This window comes from Amblyomma maculatum, chromosome 3, assembly GCF_055883805.1.
Source record: "Amblyomma maculatum isolate TAMU_Amacu chromosome 3, ASM5588380v1, whole genome shotgun sequence".
NCBI lineage: Eukaryota > Metazoa > Arthropoda > Arachnida > Ixodida > Ixodidae > Amblyomma > Amblyomma maculatum.
The window spans coordinates 122,035,299-122,040,943 of NC_139346.1; the positions used below are offsets into that span (position 1 = coordinate 122,035,299).

At 48.9% G+C, this 5,645-nt stretch overlaps 1 pseudogene; it reads right to left on the reverse strand.

Annotated features, from left to right (window-relative positions):
• Nucleotides 1–4,133: 4,133 nt before the first annotated feature.
• LOC146195892 (uncharacterized) lies at nucleotides 4,134–5,306 on the reverse strand (annotated as a pseudogene).
• Between the last annotated feature and the right edge of the window lie 339 nt (nucleotides 5,307–5,645).

Sequence of the window (5,645 nt, forward strand, 5' to 3'; positions counted from 1 at the left end):
TGGCGTGGCCGCATGTCAAGTTCAAGGCTATGTGAAGTGTATATGACTATCTTGCGTTGCAGATTACCGAAACTAAATCTGTATTTATGTCGTTCGGGGATATCCGCTACGAACGAACCTCTGTGAGTCTTGCAAAGAAATTGAATCCATAGATCATTTTTGCCTCTTCTGCCGGAGGCTCGCATCTCTCCGCAAAATTTACTTAGCGACCCTCCTTTCGAGACTACGCCTTCCACTAACCATTCCAGTTCTCCTCTCCTTCGGGGCAAGCGTCAAAGGATATGCCTTGAAACCAGTGTGCGATTCTATTCATGATTACATAATTTCAACAAGCAGATTCCTATGCTACGTATGACTTCATTACTTTGCATTTTAACGCGATAGCGTAAAGGAGCTCGTGTCGCAGAAAAGCCGGTGTCGTCGGCGTCGGCGGCGTTGGCCGTGAGCGATAAATCCCGGCATGCACTTCATAAATAAAAAGCAACTTCCAAGATGGGCTGGGTGGGAATCGAACCAGGGTCTCCGGAGTATGAGACGGAGACGCTACCACTCAGCCACGAGTTTTTTTTTTTCTTTATATCCTGGCTTCAGCACAATACACAAAACCACTTACAGGGCACAATGAGCATTCATTAATACAACAATCAGCCAGGTGGGTTGTGGCGTCGTCGTGCTAAAATTCTCTTAGGGTCACTAATGGCTCCAATCTTCCGAGCCACTCGGGAGCTTCAGGAGCAAGTTTCTGAATTTCAATATATCTATTCATGCCTTCCCGAAAATAGATCCGTGCTGGCCGTGCGTCAGGATCGCAATGGTATGCTGCCATTCTCGAGCGCCAAATACAGTGGAGGGCCATTAGCATAATAAGGTCAAATGGCACCCCTTCCTCATTCTCTACTGGCAAGTACCTAATACCATGCGAGTCTAATGTAAATTCCTTTTTTAAAGTCCTTTGTAAAATATCCCAAAAGTATACCCCTTCCTAACAATGTAGGAAAACGTGGTCTATAGTTTCTGGCTGTTTACAAATTAAGCAATGCGAACCCCAAGGTAAAAATAAATTCTTCCTTTCCAAGAACTTCTTTACTGGCAGTGTTTCCGTGTGTAACTTAAAGAAAAAAGTTTTTGCATTTGACGGGACCTGCATCGCCTTCACCCGCTTAAGTACGTCACGTCCTGGTCCTCCCCTGTATAAGGCCCTGTACATTGGTATGGATAGAACTACGTCGCACAAATCCTTGTACAGCTTCTTCCTGCTAACACAAGATAAATATTCATAAGAAAATCGAACAGACAGGAATCGCACACTAGCGACAACTTCTCTAAAATAACTAAAAATGCGTCCCGATACACTTTCGGTCGAGACAACAAAATCCGGCAGTGCATTTCCGAGCCTTAATTGGCACACAGTACGCAAAAATGGATCTTTTACATCGCGAACAAAAAGAAATCTGCTGACATTCTGTCGTAGAAACAAATGCCCCGAACCCAGTCCACCGTCCTTCACCCGCCTAAACAAACTTGTCCGGCTACATCGTTCCCATTCTGCTGCCCACACAAAAATGGCAAATATCCGATGCAGTCTCTGTACGTTCATCCTTGCACAATGCAACACTTGCATCACGCACCACAGCTTCGACAAAAAAAAAAAAACATATTGCACACTGTGGCCCTGGCGAAAACTGACAATTGTTGCCCTTTCCACCCCTCCACCTTTTCCCGCATGGCTTGAGTCTGTGCCCTCCAGTACGATTCGCTATCGCGATAACTATCTAGTGGGACTACTAAGTACTTTACTGGTGTTGTCACCCAGGACATGTTTGCGAACTTCTCGGGCGCCGTTGGCCATTCTCCGTGCCAAAGCCCCAGGGACTTTGACCAATTAACTTTACTGCCGGAAGCCTTTGTGAATTCTTTTACAGACGACACGGCCTCGATTACCCCTTCGCGATTCACTGCGAATACAGCCACATCGTCCGCATATGCCAGCAGCTTAACCTCTGCAGCTTGCAATTGGAAGCCACGAATTTTGTCGTTTTCTATTATATTTAAACACAGTGTCTCGACGTAAATGCAGAATAGCAGAGGGCTGAGGAGACAACCCTGGCGCACCGATCGCTGCACGTTTATGGGGGCCCCCAAACTCTTATTTACAATCAATCTTGTTGTGCAGCTTCGGTACGCCATGGCTACTCCCTCGAGAATGACGGATCCTACATTCACATGGTTGAGTATGCAGAACAGGATTTCAAGTCAGACACAATCAAATGCTTTCTCCAGATCCAACTGAAGGATGGCTACACAACTGTTTGTGTGATCACAGCACTCAAGCACACTTCTCACTTTATGCACTTTGGAAACAATGGATCGACCTTTGATCCCACACGTCTGGTGTGGTCCAACTAACTGTTGAATTACTGACTGTAGTCTACGGGCTAGAATTTTTATAAACACTTTGTAGTCTACCTTCGTGAGTGCGATAGGGCGATATGCTGTAACCTGTTGTAACTTATCTGCTTCATTGTATTTAGGAATCAACACTGTGTGGGATTTGCCATAAGACGGGGGCAATTCATTTATGTTGTAGGACTCATTGTACACGGCTGTCAGTACGGGCACTATTTCATGTTTGTATGCTTTGTAGAACGCCGCGCTTAACCCGTCGGGGCCGGGAGTTTTTCCCGGGTTCAACTTTTCTATTGCAAGCTCGACCTCCGACGCGGTTATTGACAGCTCCAGTCTATCTTTCTGCTCATCATCTAATCGCGGTAAAGCGCCCAGAAACTTTCCTTTGAATGCGTTTACTTCCACGTCTTGCTTTGTAAAAAGCGTTCGATAATATTCAAGAAACGCCTGCTGGATATGAACACTTTCTCCAGATAACGTTCCGCCCCATTCGATCAGTTCAATGTGATTTCTCTGAGCACACGTCTTCTCGATTCCTAGTGCTCTTTTCGACGGTGTCTCCCCAGCAGCTATATATTGCGCCTTCGCCCGCACAAGCGCACCACGATAGCGCTCTTCTTCGAACAGTTCAATCCTGTTTTTTTTTATTTTCCTAATATCGTCCATCCATTTACCAGGCTCTTCGCTTTCTTTTTCAAGTAGTCTAGCCAGCAAGGATCTTAAATTGTCCTCCTAACGCTTCTCTTCTTGTCGTATACAGCTTGACCGTTCGATTGCTGCTATCTTTATTTGCTCTTTGCAAATTTCCCACTGCTGCCATATTTTCATCTCCCCCCTAGACTCTATTTTGTCAATTTCTTCGCTTACTTTCCTACTAAAGATGTCATCTGTAATGAGCTTATTATTTAATTTCCACGTCTCCCATGAAAACTGATTGCCTCGCTTTTTTGTCCCTATCCCGCACTCCACTAAACAATGATCAGAAAATGAAATTGGTACTACATTGTAACTATTGCATTTTGATATGACGTCTGTAGACACATAAATGCGATCCAGCCGCGCGTGGCTTGACCGCTGGAAATGTGTAAACTTCACACAACGCGATCCTTCTAAACATTCCTCCACGTCGTTAAGGTTGCTAGTGTCTATAATTTCTGAGAGCCTCAGTACTTCTGTCCCTAAACGCTCTTGTACTGGATTTATCACAGCCTCTCAAGACGCAATGAAAGTCGCCCATGACAATCAGGGATTTCTCATAACTGATGTACTTTTATACGTTTTGAAAAAAGGCTACCCTCTCATCCACAACATTTGGAGCGTACACACTAACAATGTGCCAATACTGTTTGTTGTACAGAAAATCAACCCAAACACATCTGCCCGACGGACATGCCATATGTGCCTGAACCTCGAGTCCGGGTAATTTCTTAACAAAAATGACACAGCCCGCAGACGTGCCAATTGCGTGGCTCACTACTGCAAAATACCTAGACGTGAAACGTCGCACCATGTACCGGTCCCTTCTTCCCCATCAACTTTCGTTTCTTGTACGGCCAGGACGTCGATGTCATGCTCAGTTAAAAGGCGGTACTCCTGGCCCTGCTTCCTCTTGCTTGCCAGTCCCCTGACATTAAGTGTACCTACTTTTATCGGAGCCGCAGAAGCCATTTTCATACAGAGGAAAGAGGCCGGTAACATGGTGCTTACCTCTCGCGTCTAGCGCGTGGCTAGACGACGCCTTTGACACCGGAGCCATCCGGTGCTGGCGGCAGGCCTGACTGCGGTGGCGGTTTGTCGTGGTCTCTCCTCTCCGCCGACACATTAGATCGCGGCCGCAAAGTGGACCGCCGTCCTTGGCTGGTTTTTGCCGGCGGCTCCTCGACGCTGGAAGCTGTCGCCTCAGCACTGGTCTGGGCGTGGGGCCGCTTCGATGGGGCAGGAACGCCGGTGGAGCGGGCGGCGTTCTTGTCATGGTTCTGCTCAAACAGAGACGCTGGTTCTGCTTCCATGAGTGCCGGCCCGCTTACTCCTTCAGTCGGCTTCTCCATCTGGTTTCCCGCAGGTTCTCCCGCTTCAGGTTTCCGCCCGGCATCGCTGCTGGAAGGTCCTGAAGAGTCCGTAGCGTCGGTTTTCTTTTCCTGTTCCTCAATGCCTTTTGCGGATTCCTCGGCCTCCACTACGTCCATCAGAAACTCCGCCGTGTCGTCTTTTGACGCTGCACCCGTAGCTGCCGCGTAAGTGCGTACACAATCGTTGTCTGCGTGGCCGTACCGCCGACATTTCGTACAGCGGGGGACTTTGCATTCCCGGCGCACGTGACCGGTGCCGTGGCAGCAGAGGCACTGCATCGGGCGTCCAGGCGCCACGACAAGGGCCAACTCTCCGGCGACGCGTACCTGATGCGGCAGGTCGTCCACTTTCAGGCCCGGCTTCAACTTCAGTAGGACAGTCCTTGTCGTAGAACCCTTTTCATTGACGCCTTGTATCCGCCACCGCTCACGCGTGACTTCCGTCATCTTGCCAAATGCCGCGAACGCCGTCCGGATGTCGTCGTCAGCCACGCCGTGAAGCATATATCCAGTGAAGCCGCAGCTTTACCTGCTGGTCTTCCGGGTCGATGGTAAGACAGCGGCGTTTCTTCACTTGCAGCTCTTTGAAGGCGAGCAGCTTCTTTGTTGCCTCCGCACTCCGCAGGGTAACCGCCCAGACATGGTTGATTTGGTACGCCCCCAACGCAACCACGTCGGGGAGCGTACCGGGCTCGGCCAGGGCGTCTCGAAAATCTTCGACCCGGAAAGGCCTCACTCGTACATCACCGTGAAGAAAAACCGTGTTTAAAACAACACGACCGGTTGGCAGTGTAGGCAAAATAATCTGGTAGTCCTTATCTTCACTTGCATGGATTCTGTTTCCGCGGCCGTCAACGACCGCTGTCGCCCCTCCGTTGGAGCCCATGACCCTGCGTTCCGTTCAGCTCGGCTGCCGGAAGCAGACTTAACTCAGCCACGAGTTCGATGCTTGAAAGCGGTACATAAGCGCTTCTAGTGAATGCGGTGTTGCCTTAGAAACGTGCCGCAGAACGTTATACTGCGGTGTATATCGGTAATTATGAGCATGTTACTTACAGAAGTCGCAGTTACACGAGTAGCGAAGTACGTTTCCGCTACATTTCTTCTGCGCTCTGCGCACATGCAGAGCCATCTTGCGGCAAACACAGAAGAACCCCTCCTCGCAATGTG